Source organism: Aphelocoma coerulescens, chromosome 2 (genome assembly GCF_041296385.1).
Source record: "Aphelocoma coerulescens isolate FSJ_1873_10779 chromosome 2, UR_Acoe_1.0, whole genome shotgun sequence".
Classification (NCBI taxonomy): domain Eukaryota; kingdom Metazoa; phylum Chordata; class Aves; order Passeriformes; family Corvidae; genus Aphelocoma; species Aphelocoma coerulescens.
In genome coordinates, this window is record NC_091015.1 from 73,362,545 (window position 1) to 73,379,870 (window position 17,326).

The 17,326-nt window shown below is 40.6% G+C and overlaps 1 long non-coding RNA gene across 1 annotated transcript in view; it reads left to right on the forward strand.

The window, feature by feature from the left end:
• The first annotated feature begins 829 nt into the window (after positions 1-829).
• Positions 830-17,326, forward strand: part of LOC138106784 (uncharacterized) — a 33,364-nt gene continuing 16,867 nt past the window's right edge. Inside the window, exons 1-3 of the long non-coding RNA XR_011149110.1 lie at positions 830-1,009; positions 1,099-1,215; positions 15,835-15,927. This is a non-coding gene — a long non-coding RNA (uncharacterized lncRNA). The remainder of the gene's footprint in view (positions 1,010-1,098; positions 1,216-15,834; positions 15,928-17,326) is intronic.

The window sequence follows — 17,326 nt, forward strand, 5'->3', positions numbered from 1 at the left end:
CCTCCAATTGAATGTGCCTGAAGAGCAAATCGGCACAGAAAGGTTTAAAAACTCCTTCTGTTGGGATATTGGACAGTTGGTTAACCCATGTTGAAGGCAATGGAGCTGGCCACAGGTTATGCCCATTGTCTATTCTGTGTGATGCAGTAACCAAACACAGTAGGATGCAGCAGAACAAGAATAATGATACTCATTTTCAATTCAAGCCTAGCAAAGCAGATGTATGCCAGCTGGGCTTCCAGCTCCTGGTCTTCTCACTTTCACTTTCTTTTGCATTCTTTGCTTCTCTTGATCTGGCAATGTCTGTAAGACTGATGCCTTGGGGGGAAAAAAGGGAGAGAGAGAGACTTTGAAATCCCAGGCAGCAAGTAGGAACAATCCAGACAGCAGGTGATATTTCAAAGCTTCAGGTCAAGAAGAGTCATTAAACCCTGAGGCCTGATATCACTTCAGATCCCCAGAAATCTTCTGAATTCCAGAAGCTTCCTGACCTCTTTAAAGGTAATAATGAATAATCAATAGTATATTTGATCTCTTGCATAAAGGCACTACAACAAATGGCATTAGGTCTTCTGAAAGAAAGAATAACATTTTGATCTTACGTTGTAAAATTGCGATGCTCAAGACTACCTCCTGGCTCACAGGCTTAATTATGTAATGACATCCAGCTGGACTACAAAGGGCTCTTGCAGAAAGCCAGGCTCCTATGGGAATAAAGTGTCTGATAGGAAATGTTTAGGCTCAGATAATGTTTCTGAGGAGGATCCTATGTTGTATCACTTTTATGGTGTTCTACTTAGGACAGGGCAATCAAAACAAGTCTATTTTCAATGCAAAAGACGCTGATTTTTAGGGGAGACAGTTGCATCAACACATGAATAAAACACTGTTTTAGTGAGATTCTTTGAAGGGTTACAGAAGTTACAAATGTAAACTTGCTTCCCTCCTTTCCCACCAGTTATGTGTTGCCTCCATTTTTACATTAGAATTGTCTGCTGAGGGACAAAAGGTAAGTTACAGCAGCTTGAGCTGTCCCCTTACTAGTCAGGGAAAGTAAGAATGTATTTTGGCTATGGAATAAATGGTGTTGTGTTACAGATGTCTGAACACATGTGGACTTATGAACGTGCATTTGTTATCCAACCAAGGCAAGGAGCCCTGCCTAATTGAGGAAGAAGTCCTGGAGAGGTGACCACCTCCTTTCAAGATGTTAAGGTAGTATTTAATTTCCTTTTTTTCTTTTTTTATTTCCTGGTGAAAGCTCTGAAAGTGCTCATTTTATTAGTTAAGACACTCAGATGGCTGCTACACTGGGTAAGGTTTAAATCTGAATTACATGTGGGACTTGTATGTCTTCCTTGTTGTCTGGGTTGGGATATGTACATCTTTACTGGTTTATATAATAGTTGTCTCTTGTACATAATGAAGTGCTAAGTATGTACAGCCGTGGGTCTGAAACCTGAGATTATAGTGTTCCCACTAACAGTGCACCAACAGTGTTCGGCAACACAATCTCTCTAGTATTGATCCACACATGGACTTCATGCCATTCCTGCCAGTAGCAAAGTCCATGAGTGCAGTGCTGACTCTGGTCATGTGTTTTATTAATGGCTGAAAGCTCCCAGTTAAGTGAAGAGGTAGGGTAACTTTGCTTCCCATCATTTCTGGCTGAGGATAAGGACTAAATGATGCTTCACAAGCAGTGATTTCACAGGTTCTCCACATGAAGGGTCCTGCTTTTATCATCTTTAATGAGACTAACAATTCTGTGCTCTGCTTATGAGATACAGCAATTACTTGCAGGTGACTTCATTTATCGTTCATTGTACTTGTAATTCAATGGGTAAAAACTGAATGTACTGTTACTACTCTTGTAGATATTTCTAAATTGAAATCAAGAGAGAACATTTTTCTAAGATGATCAGAAACCTACTGTTTTCTTAAGTCTTAGGGACAGAAGCACTGACACCAAGTCTGGTGGACTCCTGTTAAATCACATTTCAAGCATGCTCTGCTTTCCCAGTCCTGTGTCTTCCTCCAGTGAAGTTTGTATGCATATTACTATTAGAAACAAATATTTATGGTGGCAGGTATTGCATGGCAAGAAAGTATAGCACAGAAGCAAGTCCTAATGTTGGACCAAAGCTCTTTGTAGTTGATGGGGACATGTGCAATGATTTCACTGCATTGCCAGTCTGGCACTGTTAGCTTGAATCTATTTGCGCCTTTCAGCTCCTGCCCAAGGACAAAGGCTCCATAGCTGTTACCACTCTCCACTGACTGTGCTGTATTCTTAGCGTGCTCTTTTCAGTCTCTTGACTCCAGTTTTGTCCTTTCCCTCTAAACAAACTGGTCAGATCTTCCTCTGTGTATCCCAGTTCAATGGGATCTTCCAGAGGGGCTATCTTCCTGAAAGATAGATATGCAAGAAGAAAATGTCATAATCGTAGAAACAGAATTATGACAGAAGAACAGAACCTAAAATACGTCGAATATCTAAGCTGTATTATTTATAATTCAGTGTTAATTTTCTTGTGTTTCTGAGTATGCTAGGTTTTTTTCTTGCCTTCAGTTAATTCTGCTATTCACTGTTCATTCAGGTTTTATGGGTATATATATGCACACCTGTGTGGGGGTTGTATATATACATGCATGGGGGGAATATATAGAGAAAGATATGCCACAATTTGCTTTAAGGTAAGTTTATTGTGTTGCTGATAGCTGAAGCAATAAATGGAGAGAAATTAATATATAAAGAAATAGAGTTATTAATGGTTCCATAAGGCCATATTAAAGGAGCTTGTATTGGCTTTCTATTTCAAAGAAAGTTCCATGACTGTGCATCTAATAAACTCTTGAAAGTCAAGACACCAACGTGGTGGAATGCATTGACAAGGAATGTAACCCTCTTTCAATTGGTGATAGATTTTCTGTAGGTGATATCAGTAGGCACAGCAGAAATAAGATGCAATGTATTCCTTCTCTGGAAGAGAGCTGCAGCTTTTGACTTCTGTGACTGAAATTTTTCACTCTCTTTTTCTTGCTTTAGTTGTCTGGTTATGCTACCAGCTTCATGAAGCTTTTTACTTAGGGTTGAGTTTTCCCCCTCTCTCCATTTCCCTCCATCCCCCAAGAGCCCAGTATTTCCTTTCATGCTTTGGCTGAAAGTAAGTGGAACTTTCTGACTGTCAAGCATAACCAAAACAAAACTTCATCTAAATGTTAAACAAAAATCTAAGAGGGCTCAGTCATGCCCTCTAAGTCCAGATTCAAAGCTCTGATCTGGATGGTTCTACCTGTCTTGAAGGAATCTTTACCAAGAAATAGCCTTTCTCTTCTCTGTGATCAACTGTGAATAAACATACCAGGCTCTTCTCTCACACTGCCCAGTCATCTCTCTGAAATCCTATTTAGACTAAAAAAAATTACAATGTACTGCAGACAAGATTTTCTGTAAATAAAAATGTATTTTATAAGAATAGGGATAAAAGAGTTTAAAAAAGTAAAACATTGTCCATTCCAAGCCTTTACATTTTGAAAACTGATGAGATTAGTTTTTCACAATTTTACCAGCACTACTTTTAAGCTTGCTTCCCACGCTGTTGTACAAGTTACTTGCAGACTACTCAGGGATACAAATCCTTACTAAGCCTGACTCCTATTGCCTCTGACAAATGCTCATGCTGTGAAAGAAGAGGCATTCAGCTGCCCGGGGTTGAGCAGGCTGTCAGACATTCCCAGAGAAGTTACCATGAAAAGAAACTTCAAAACTTTGTTTAAAGTGAGGGCTGTTAGTCAAGGCCTTGGTGCTCTCATTAGAGAGGGGAGGAACCATTTAAAGTCTGGAAGCTGCAGTGTATGAAAGTCATGAAATCAAAATGAACGCATCTTTTGCCAGCTGGTTTCACACCCCCAGTTGGCAATCCACAAAGGTTTAGAGGGGGAATTAAATCCATTTTTCAACAGATATAACTATTTTTGTGATTATCATATAGATTCCATGAGCTGCACTTTGGTCCTATCAAGACAGGAAGGCAGCTGCATGAGAGGTGGAAAGAGATAAAATGAGTAAGATGAAATCACCACCAACAGCTATCACAGGCAGGGAAGGCAGCATTGGATCCCAGCCACAATACCTTTGCAACCTGGTTTGAATGGGCCTGATGGGATGCCATAATGTAACCTACACTGAACAAGGTACGTGGAAAGCTGTCTGACACGGGGCTCTATTTCAAAGAAAAAATACTGATTCCTTCCAGGCTCTAATTGTTCTTATTTTGCTTATTTTGCTCTTGGGGCTAACATTGCCTTCAATAAAATGAGATTTAAAAAGTAGAGTGAAATAACACTCTGAACCAGATTCAAGAGAGAGAACTTGGAGGAGAAAGAGATTTTCTCAGCATCAGTCTTTAAATCAGCTGAAAGGCAGGAAATAAATGGTGACTGAAGTTTCTCGTCAGTCTATCAGGTACAGTTCTGTCCTAATTTGTTGTTTTGTTATTTCCTGGTTTGTTCAGGTTTTTTTCCCCCAAAATCACCAGCCACCTCAGTCCATGAAGTATTATTAGGATTGGAGGTGATTTTGGTCAGGAGACTGCTGCCTTATTCTGAACTGATGACTCAGCTCCCGCCTTTATCAGCTCTGGGCACAATCTTTCCCTCCAAGCACAACCGAGTTTACAACTGAAGAACAAATTTTTTTTTTGTCTATCAAAGGTCAGGACCAAGTCCTCAGCTGTGAACTGCAGGAATATAAATACTTTCTGGCAATTGGACTTTTGTTGTCTGGTATATCTTCCTAGCCAACAATTGTGGCGCCTGCTGTTTCTGACAGCAATTTCCCCAACCCCTTTTGGATTACCAGAAATTCATCCCTGTGCAAAGAGCACATGTATCTCTTGTAGTCCGAATTTATGTCCCGTTGTGATTATTTAAGAAGTGCCTGGGAGCCTTGTAGGGACACAGTCATGGGATGAGCTAAAGATTAGTTTCTATTTACTGCAAAGGACTAGAAAGTGTCATAGCAAAACACCCATGTCAGGAAAGCAGAGAACAGCCAACTGTAGCACTCCAGCTGCCTCCCCAGTGGTCTGACCTGAGCGCTCAAAATGGCTCTGGCTGCACAAACAGGTGGAAGATCAGTGTTTTTTCAAGTTAAAACAGACAAAAGGGAGGTTGAGAAGGAAAGAATAAAATAAATTACTTATTGGAGATTTCTTAAAATGTGTACTGATTTAGTCAACAAAAAGTGAGGAGGACTACCCATAAGCTCCAGGCATTGGTTTAGTAGTTACTAAATATTAAGGAGAAAAAATGCTTTTCTGTCTCATAAGCGGCATATCAAATCTTGAAAGCTTACTAGGCTCCCTTGTACTACCCCATTTCTCAAAAGATCCAACGTGTACTTGTTCTATTGAGAAATATAAATAAAAATAGCAGATCATGGCTTTGGAGATGGGTTTTAGAGACTTTTTAATTCTAGATAGACTCTAGAAGAGTTCTTTTTAGGCTAATCAGACCCTAGAAGACTCCATCAATTTATCCAGAAAACGTGAAGACAAATACCCATAGTCTCTCATTGCTGGCTCACCAGTTATTGAATACCATACAAAAACTGCAGATCAGTAGTACACAACCTCTTCAGAACCCATGTGTCATTCTGACAGCTTTCCAGGACCGAGGGGGGCAGACCTAATCTGCATACACATTAACATAAATTTACATAGGAATTGAATCAGAGATGAATGTGCACAGTTGTTATTATTGTGTATTTACAATAAACTTCACTGTAAGTGTTGACAGCACTTCACAAAACAGAGAGGAAGACAAAACATTCTTTGAGAGTCAAAGAGTAAATGAAGCACCATTTTCCTGATAATGGTTCTTCATGGTTTCCCAAAAAATTTGATATGGCCACAGGCATTGAGGAATGCAGCTTTGAGGCTCTCTGATGGCAACTGCACTTGCATGAATGGCAAAATAAATCTGATTTTCCACAGATAGGAACTTGCTGTGGTCTGTGGTTGGAGAGACTGATTTTTTCAGGGACAGAGATAAGGATTATGGAATTTCTGCATCCTCCTTCAACACTGTATTTCAACACCTACTTTTTTACTGGTCCACATGAGTTCCACCTCCCTCTGTACTGCAAGAGGAAAGGTTTCACTTATCTCATGTTTTTTGTCTACTTGCTGTTTATCCACTGGAACTGGCATTTATGAGTCAGAGGTGTGTTCTGAGCCTGTGCTGGAAGAGGGGTTGCAACTGCAGATTCAAGGGCAAGACAGGGAAAATTTTCTATCTCCTGATATGGAAAAGTCAATGTTGCACAGTAGGATTACAAGTACGACTCTTTCATTCCAAAAGAAAGGACCCTTCCAAAAAGACTTTTAAATAGATGAGTTTTTGATGTGAAGCAGAAGGAAAACATTTTAAGGTTGATTCTCCCCCCAGAAATTAATCTGCAATGGGCATTGACATTTAATAAAATGGCCTGTAGCATCCCTGGCCATAGAAGGTCCTGGGAAAAGCTCCAAACTGCCAACACAATTGCTGGATAAGCCAGCCTAACAGACCCAGAGGGCACTGCCAGAAGAAATATCCCCTTTAACTTTCAGCCATGGTGATGCTGTGCATTCATTACCAAGGAGGTGGAAGAAAAGCACGATGTGCTCGAATAAATTGTTCAGTGTACTTGTTTTAGATCATGGAGTTAACTGTTATTTAGGGTTATTGCACTCAATGCCTTTTCTCTTTAGAAAGTGCAGAATAATAAGGAAAAGAATATCTGTGTCCAGCACAGGCCTCTCTATACTATGTTTTTTGGGGTTAAGTTGTTCAGGATAGGGAGGGAAATTAATTAAACCTCAAAAGCATACACCTGTCAGTTCAGATAAATCTGATTTAGACCCAGGGTTGAATGTGGCAGCTCAAGAAACATTTTTATTGGAACTAAGTGGATCCCAGCAATGGTTTGAGGGTCAGAAGTGACAGAGGTATAAAACAGAGCAAGCCCTTGCAACCTTTATGGGAAATGTACCACTATGGGGACCTGCTGTTGTTCAGAACATCTTTCGGCAGTTCTGACCTCCATTAGGACCTTGGGAATGAAAAAAAAAGTGTCTGTGAGTTGGGGCTCACAGTCCCAAGCGTTTGCCATGGAAGATAAACGAGTCACCCTACATCAGCTACTGCTCATATGTGAGTTCTTAGCCTGCGGTGAGTATGAAGTACTGCAATATATCCTAACCTTTTTTGACTTCAAGTTATCTCTCTGAGCCTAGGTCTGAAGACAGGGACAATGACCTTTTTAAATACTTCTCCAGGAGCTGCAACTTTTGGCTGTAACTGGACCTAAAGAAACAGGACACTGATATAGTAGCACACGTCTCTTTGTCAAGTTCTTCTGGGCTGTTTGATTTGTTTGACTGGCACATGTCTCTTCGTCAAGTTTTCCTGAGCTGATTCAAAAGCTCATCTTTTATACTGTATGAGTCACTTTTCTCTTGGTACTCTAAAATAGGAGAATGAAAACCATCCTCTTGCAAATCTTGGGACAATTATTTGCCATCCTAAAACATGTTCATGCCTGAACAAGAAATCATAAATAATATTATCCTCGTGAATCAGAGTATCCCAACTCAGGACTTTTGCTTACAAATCTTCTCATAAATTATTCAGCCAGTTCCAATTTTGGTGACTCGCTGAAGAGAATCTAGGTCATAAATTGATATATCCTAAATTGGGCCAGTGACAGGGCAGGTTATAAAAGGACTTTTACTGTAGATCCCTAGGTCCTATACCCTGCTGCAATAAATACTTAATTTTTTTATGGAGTGTGAGAGAAATCCAAGAGACTGGGAAAGCTTTGGTTTGAAATACACTGTAGACTAGTGGTAACATTTCCTGGGAGAGACAGCCTCAATTCCCTGGTCTAACTCACACAGAAGAGGGAGCTGAAACTAATCTCCAGCCTCCCCAGGGACAGATCCAACCACAAATAGACAGGAAGGTGGTCGGATTTTCTCCAGGTGCTTTCTGTGAGGCACCTACCTAGGAGACAATTTCTGGGAACACGAATGTGGGGCAGAGGAATGCTTAGTTTGAAAGTGCAGATACAAGCATCAAGCTCCTTAGAGCGAGTGTATCACACGTCTCCAGCAACTGAAACATAAGGTAATTCCATCACGTAATGTTAAGCATCTGTAAGCTTAGTTGACCAAATGGGAGGGGTCTGGGAGACCTAAATTTTAATTCGAGTGCCTAACATGGCAACCTGTCACTTTAGCCTAGTTGTGAGTTTAGTATCATGTGCTTTTATGTTTACTATAATCTTTTCAGCTCTTTCCCCAGATTGCTATTTTGAGCTAACCTCAGTACCCACACAGGGCTCCGTGACCCATCCACCGACTGCTGAGTTTGCTATAAGACTAACTGCAACTCTGAGCCTGGTTTTCCCTCCCATCTGGCAGCAAAAATGAAGTGCTGCTGACTGAATGACCACTGATTCTCTTGGAAGCAGAGCTATACAAACAGCAACAGCCAACTCTGTCACCATTTGTGAGGATTTGTAGCTTGGGCCCTGAGACATCTGGCTGAGATATTTACGCAGTCCCGTATTGCACTCGCTGAGGCTCTGCGTTCACATCTGGAGTCTAGACTGAGTGACTCTATGGGCTGGCCTTCGAGCCTCTGAACAGCTCATGTCCCCCTTGTTCTCCAGCTTGGTCTTTTTAGTGCTTTATTCATTTATTTATTTGCTATAGGTGCTTCTATCTCATCTCCTGTGACATTCCTGTCACAGCCACTTGAGAGCTTCAGGGAGGCATGGCAGTGACTGACAGAGACCAGGTAAAAGCAGGCAGGATGGGCAGGGGGAAAAGGCTGTGTTGTGGCAAGGCTTAGATCTCATGGGTACAGTGATGGGGGATGCCTGGAGCTTGATTATGCTGTTTCTTTGGAGTTCTACAGCTGTGCTGTGGGAAATGACAGTGCTCAGCAGCACAGTTTGCATTCAGCACATGTGACAGGGAGCAGGGGTTTCTGTAAGCTTTTAGAGGTGACCAAGTGGTTGAGCCAGGCCCACTACCCTGGGTTAGATCATCAAGGAGCTTCAGGTGCCACCTTGGCCATCAGAGCTATTCTATCTCAAATTAGTTGAAGTTGGTCCCCATTCATTTTCTCAAGCCTGAAAAGGACATGGTGGTTGGTGTTCAGTAGGCTAAATGTAGTGATCTATCTGAGACATTGGCACAGGGACGGTTGATGCATCACAGGTCCCCTGGGAGAGACTCAGGAATATAAAAGAGATATCTAGGTTTAGAAAATTAATCCCTTCAGTTAGTCATACGTTCTGTCACTGTGCTTAGTTGTGCATCATTTCGAACACAGGATGCTAATACCTTTACCCTGTGCTGATGCTGTACTTTGAAAACAGGTGAATTCCTGGCTGATCTGACTGACGCTCTCCCTGGCAGAATCGGCAGTTGCTGTCTGCCCTGGGAGCAAATCCTCTGAAACACTGCTGCCCTTATTCCCAGCCTCAACCTAATTTCTTTCCCTTGGGCCTTCAGTCTGTTAGTTCCACTTGCTCCTCTGTCTGTCCCATATTCTCCTTGTAACAGTTTTTCTTTGTTTTAGATTTCCTGGTTGCCTAAGAGCCCTGTCTGCCACTACTGAAGAAATACTGCTAGGGTGTCAAGGGCTAAGTAATGCTGACAACAGTGGGGTTATGACCTGGAAATGCAGTGGAGAAAAGGAATTGGCTAATAGAGAAAATATCTATAGTGCTTGAAAATAGGGGTACTACGGATGTACCTGTTTGTGTATCCTACGTAGATAAGTCAGAATCTACATTAAGAGAAAGTCACAAACTGTAGAATTTCAGGCACTGAAATACAGTTCAATTGACTCTTTAAAAGAGGGTGAAAAGGGCTTCCAGATATTCCCTGTGCACCCAAAGCAGCCAGCAACAACTTGATGGCAGTTCTAAGTAAAGGGCCTTAATCAGAGTATATAAAAAGACTGGAATGATGTTTGAACAACATGTCCAGCTCCCAAGCATTGTCTCTTTCCTGCTATCAATGACACCCATTGTGCAATAACAACATTTGCACAGAGATATGTCCCCTTTTGTGCACGGAGAATATATTGAAGCAGCCATAGGGCTGCACTAGCCTCAGCTAGAAAAGTCCCCAAGGGCCCGTCTGCCAGCTGCTGACTGATGCAGGGCTGCTGCTGCTGATAATAGGGTACATGTGCTGGCGTGGAGCTGAACTAGGCAATCTGGGGCACAGTCAGATGTGCTCAAAAAGGATCAAGTTCAAACCTGTTTAAGAAGTTAGTTCCCGTCAGTGGTGATTTAAGCTAAGTAGCTTTGCTGTGTATTGGAAAGGACAAGGAATGCTCACATAGTCAGCTACTTCATCTTGGCTGTCACTGTGGTGATTTCAACACAGCCAGGGGAGTCAGAAAGACAGCAAACAGCTGAGATCTCTGACATCCTAAATCACGCAGACACAAGGTGCTAAAGGTGTATTTCCATTAGATGTTTGCCTGCTCGTATGTAGCAGAATTATGCTACATACTTCACTTTCTCTTTCTGGGCAATAGAAATCAAGAGGTGTGAAGACTTCTTCTAAGATGTAGATCACTGTTCCATGCTGAAAAAGGTTATTGTTAGTGGAATGTTGCTGATCCATTCAGGAGCAGGCAAAATGTCAGTGTAGGTGAGACTAGAAAATGAGGATTTTTTGCCATAGAGATTAACGTACCATCACTGGAGAGCAAACATAAATTCCCTCACTCTACTAAATGCTCTCACCGGAGAGGAAATTAAAAAATGATCGCTGCAATGTTCAAGAAACATAAATACACTATTAATTAGGCAAATGAGCACTGTAAATGACATTTGTGTTAATGTCATGTAAATTTATCATCAGCCATGTTCCTCCTAGAGATATCTCACATGTGCTAAGCAGGATATACCATTGTGTGAATAGTTCACACCATGCAGTATCACAGAGATTGGCTATATTGTTTGCCAGGCTTAGAAGCCAGAGTTGGCCCTGTACCAGAACAGTCATATTGTGAAGTTGCTGAACATAGCTCCTCTGTGTTTCCCAAAATTATTCAGTTCCTTCATCCAAAGAGCATGTTGCACAGCAGGAAACACAACTAAAGATCTTCCTAGTGATTATTGCCTCCTGGAAGAACTAATGCCATATTCATTCTGATGGAGAAAGTGAGTTCCAGAGTAGCAGTTTAGCTCTTATTCAGGTTTTTTTTCTGAGAGGTTCCCAGTGAGGGCACCTTCAGGTAGATCCATAAAACTCTATAAAGCCTAGGTAGAAGATTCCAGCTGGTTGTGTCAACAGGACTTTGCATATTAATAATAATAATAATAAAAGGCAGAGTAACTAAGTACATTTCTGGCTTGCAAAAGGTATGATTAAAGCAAAGATGACTTCTTCCTGGAATAATTTGTTCTGTCTGCTGAACAATCACTTTATTATTATTTACTTTACCACTTTATAGTGAAGTGGCAGTTGAATAAATACAAGGAAAATGGTTTCAATCTTGTTACCCTGGCAAGGATCCCACTGACCACAATAGTACTTTACCTTTGCGTGGATTAAGAGAACAGCAGGATCTGAACAGCTGGCCACTTAGTTGGGTTGTTGGCTTTATAAACCTATAATAAGTCAGTGCTGAATGCAAGTATCTTGTAATCTGAATACAGAGATCCTATAGCATCCCTCAAGGCCCCTTGAAGGCAATGCATACAACATACGAAAGGAAGCTGTAATCTATAGTGCCACAAATCCTTTCTGAGGATTATCTCTCTTATCTCATCCGGCATCAGAGAATTACATGTAATATAGACACATAAATGGCTTAGTCACAGAAAGATCCTTTAGAGAAAGGTAGCAGAGAGGAAGTTTTGTTTGTTTCTACGCCAGAGAAGAGGGAAAGCTCTGCAAATGACAAGCATATCAGAGCTGAAGTCGTGCTTGGGTTCACTTGGGAGAATTTGCTGAGAGAACTGAATCCTCACAGCCTTGCTTTGCATGTAGTCATTTACAGCCATGCAAAGGGAGGCTTGTGCCTCCATTTCCCTAAATTCAGCCAGTCTGCCTGAGTGTCAGGGACTATGGGAAATGTAATACAATGTTAAACCCTGTAGTTCCACATTAGCCAAACAATGGCCATAGATTTTAATATTTTGAGCTCAGGATAGGATTGCTTGATTTATGAGGCTCAGTTGCATACCTAAACAGATTTACTCATTGCAGAGCCAGCCTAGATTAATCTTTGGTAGTTCCCTCCTACTGTCTTCACTTATTTTTCTTTATAGGACCCTGCTGGTTTCTCCAAAGACAAAACTTACTTAGTATGATGCAGTTTCCCTGCTTGTAACTTCTTTCCTTGTATCTCCTACCTATCTTGTCTCTTTTTCCATGTGCGAGAGTCTAACCTAGCCTTGTACATTGCTCCAGTTACTTTATTCCCCTCTTCTTCACACCTGCCTATCATCATATTTTTCTTCTTAAAATCTTACTCTAGGTTTTTTTTTTTTTATTATTAACAATACAGAAGATTAGGGCTTTCCCTTCTACGAAATACTTACCAACATCCTTTCCCTCTCCAATTACCAGCCAGTTACCAACCCTTTCCATTCTTTCATGTCTGATTGCATGTCTAACAGTACTGGATCTGTTGTTTATTGTCTATAAGCCAGTGTCAGGGGCTGTCTTAGACCCTCTCCAGTCCAGCCTCTACGCTTCTCATTTATCTCAAACCACTCTCGCCAACCTCTCTAGCAATGGTAGAAAAGAAGAGAAAGGACATATTGACATACCTTGATATTGTAAAAAACTATTTTTGTATTCTCCTGTTTTGGGAACTGATTAAAATCACACTAAAATTAATGAAGACTTTCCATTGATGTAATGATCCTTTGATGAGGACCAGCAAAATCTTACATTATGTGAGTCAGAGTTCAAGAAGGAATTCCAGTATTTCATTCATAGATGGCTCATTTCCTGTAGCTTTCACACTGTCCTTTCCACTCGACTGACCTCTGTCTGATCGTATACAATCTCCTTTATATTCCCTCTTACAGGATAAGTAGTTGGATGTGCATAGAAGAATGTTCCATTTTCTGAAAGAATTTCTTGGATTCCCTGAAGAGATTAGTTCAAAATTTTAATTAGGGGCATTGGCAGAGTTCCCAAATGCTGGTATATTAGGCTGTGGTTTTAATTTTCATCACCCGTTTTGGTTCATACACAATGCATAGGATTTCTGATGAGTAGTTTACTTGAAATGATGCACGTTTTGTCCCTCCAGTTTTTGTTCATCCCGTTAATACAGATGAGTCATGATTGGCAGCAATGTCTTGTTTTTTCCTTCCAAAGCCTGGGGAGGTTGCCCAATATTCTGAGGACAATTGTCCAAAAGATGTCAAAGTTTGAAGTGACCAGTAAAAGTTCCACTAAAACTCTGGAAGGCATACAGGATGCAAGTGTCATTAATTAAGCTCCAAAAAACCTACAGTGCTGTGGGAACCTGGCATAAAATACACAAGCTGAACTTTGTTTGCAACTTCCTTCTATTTAGGAATTCATTAAAGAACTGAAGCATTTGCAGAGATTTCAGGACCCATTGCTAGAATGGCTAATTGCTGGCTCAGTCTTTTGTATACAGTGCAGCACATAAAAGGACTGTGATCAAAGAATGCAGGTGCTGCTGAGGGCAAAGAGAATGCAAGTACAGTGATTGCTTGCCGGATACAATATATAACGTTTCACTTAGCTGTGCTTTGCTTTGGTCCATGATAGGATTTTGTAGGAATTGCTGAATGATTTTGGCTGGAGTGATTTAGCAAATGCACTGCTTAAGCAGAACTAAAAATTTATACCTCTTCTTTCATCTTCCTCCTGTTTTTTACTCTTCTGGCACCTGAGGGAAACATAACCCCTATGGCAGATCTTACTTAGATGAAGGCTTTAGTAAATTTAAGTTGGTTTCATCTTTTTCAGTATGTTAGAGGTGGCTATCACAGTTAATGTTTGCTGGATCCATGATCTTGTAGTGGAGGAAAGCGAAGTTACACAGTACATCTTAGCTTACATATCTTCACAGTGAGAGCAGAAGTCACATATAATTTTATGGCTATATTTACCATACCTAGATTTTTTTCAGTTCCCACTCTGTTCTTATCCTGCCAATCTTTTTATATATTGTTCTCATCAAATAGGAAAGAGAAGTCTATTGTGAAGCTTTCTCCTTTTTTTTAAACCATCCTATTTGATCACCCCCCAAAAATAGCACAAGCCATATGAAACAAGTGGAGCTGTGGACCCTGTCTTGGAGAGCATGCATGAGTAATTAAATAACATGTCCTTCTGTCACCATTTTTGCAGGGAAGGGGATTAAAATCTGTGTTCACAGGCTGAGAGCAGGTGTCTGTGATGAGACCCCATGCTGTGACATGGATGCAGCACATTCTTACATGAAAAGCCCTGGCTGATGAAATGACCACAGGAAGACAACATAGAACCCTCCCAGCACAATCAGAAGAAGCTTAATTAAGCTCTGTGGTTAATTTTAAAGTGAGTGTGGGCCTGTTTTAGAAGAGCATTAAGAAAACTGAAAACATGGCATTTTAAAAAATTATATTCTGGTCGTCCTGACATTCTTCAAGCAAACTGTCTTATTTCTTGCATGGTCAAATGATACAGTGACTCAGAAATGAACACACACGTGTTTACGTAGATGGGATTTAGTAACTTGTCCAATGTGGTTTTAGAGGTTTTTTTCCTTAGTTGTGGACATTTTTTTTCTTTGGCAGAAGGCAGCACCGAACCCACAGTTTCTGCAGTTATTCTCAACACAGTTGTTTTAGTTGTAATTATATGACTGAAAGCATACAGAGTCTACAAATTCCCTATAATCTTGTTAGAACTTTCATTAGAGAAGGTAAAAAAATAATTGGCAAACACAGAGAGAAGATTAATGTTTGCGTTAGAATGATTACAAATAAAAAAGACAGTAGTACTGATGGCAACAGTACTTTGCCTTTTATCACATGTACTTTTCCACTAGAGAACTTAAAATGCTTTCCTGATTTCTGTGAAGCAACTTGAGAAATCCTTTACATGTACACATGCATGACTATAGCTATTGCAACACTGGTAAAGCAGAGATTTGAAACAAGAACCACTTGCTCTGACAATGCAGTGAGTCAGTGTTGAAACTGGAAAGTTGAGACTAAAGTACATGCCCACCTTAATGCAGAATATGGGGTAAAGAACTGTAACCTAGCTATATATGGGTTGATGGAGTGACAAAGAACAGCTTAAAACTTCATAGACACCTTTGCTTTTCTCAGTAGAAGAATTTACTCTTTCTTTCTGGTCTTATTTTTTTTGGTGTAATTTGGGGTTTTTTCTTTAGCCTCAATACAGGCAAGGTCCTTCTCAAACATGAAAGAAGGCTCTGTCTGAGAAATTCATTAGCCAAATTAGACATAAAATAATAAGGGGGTGAGAAGGAGGCAGCAAAGGATGGGGGTGGGAGGGGAAATGTGGACAAGGATAGCTAGAGACAGTTCTCTGCTAGGGTAGCTGATTAAAACAATGGTACAGTACCTTGACTAATGTAGAGCTAATTAAAACTGCATAGGACAAAGCACTTCTAAATATACTATAGGGATCAATCTTGCTATGGTAAATCCATCCCCGGTGAAATTTCATTGACTTCAATGGGTTTTCTTCTGGGATGAATTTGGACTGATAACCTAATAATTCTTTTCTGTCTTTAATTTCTAAGGACTTTTTGTCAGAAGCATGGCAAGGAACTTCAGTCTGGCTTTCAAAAGTGCTGAACACCCAAAACTCCTACCAAGGTCTCCTGGAATTACAGGTACTTGATACCACTGCTAATTTAAGCTGAATTAACTGTTTCCTGTTTGTTGTGAGTTTGCTTTGCGTAGCGTGCCAACACATCTGCAAAACAACCCCAAGCTAACCTCCTAAATCTTCTGAGGAAGAAACTTCCTATGCATAGGTGCAGCACCTCACACAAAGCAATGCAGAGCTTAGCAAAGGCCTCTAGGCAACAATGCAATAAAATTAATTAGTAAAAACAACAGTGAATTATAAATTCACAGCATCTGTATTTGCAGGGCAATGGAGAATATGTACTTGGGCTGGTTATGGCATACTTTTGTTATCCAATTTCCAGCTGACTGTCCCTGGTCTGATTTGTCAAATAAATTTTATTCAATATGTTCATAGTTTCTCTGAACTTAAAAAATGTATCTTCTTATGCCCCTGCAAAAGCCACATTGAGAAACAGGAAAAAATAAATTAAGGCATCTTAGTGGAAGTTACAGGTGTAATCTCTGAGGTGTCAAAGACTATAATGGAAAACCACATCAGACTTTTTTTGAAAGCTTCAAGTGGAACAGAGAACATGCTTTTTGGAACATGTTCCCTTTTACTGCACTACTATTGTAAAGTCCCCTCTGCTTTGGCTTCCACTCCATGGAAGATGTACATCGTATAGATAATGACAGTGTTTCAATAGCATGCTTCTTTCTCTTATTTAACTTTTTGGCTTTAACTGAGAAAAAACCCCAAGCAAACCAATTTCCAACAACAGAAACCCCCACCATTCAATGAATTGTGCTCTGGTTTTATTCTGAAGGCTGGCTCTGAGAGGAGGATTACCAGTTTATCTTTGTTACTTCAAAAAACAGATCTGTTCGATTACCCAAATGTTTGGTTTTAAAAAGGGCAGCTCCTGGGGATCTTAAAGAAATCCACAATGCAGCAGGGAAGGAATATAATAGACTGTTTTGGAAAAAAGTACAATGAGGGGAAAACATAACATACAATACATTTGGTGTGAACTTTTCCCAGAAGATTGCTTGAGCCTCATAGTTCACTTACAACCAAAGTACAGCGATGCTGGGCAGCCTGCCAGTTCTTGTTATTGTAGTACTGTGTGAGCCAGTTCCCTGGTGAAGAAAGAAAAGGAGAGAGAGAGACAGACTTTTCTTTGCCTTTCATAAGTGTCCCATACTTTCCTCTCTGCTCTCTCTCTGAACACCCAACCACTCCTTACATCAAGGTGCTTTGGGGCACGCTACACTGTGCAGATGTCATGCTGCTCGTGTCGCATGTGGTACTGTCACAGTTCAAGAGGGCTGACACAGGGCTGTGTCGCCTCACTGCACTGGGGGTTTCAGATGACACCTCTGCCTGACAGTCTAACACTAAGGCACCCTGTGATATGCGTAGTGAGGATGAGTAACACC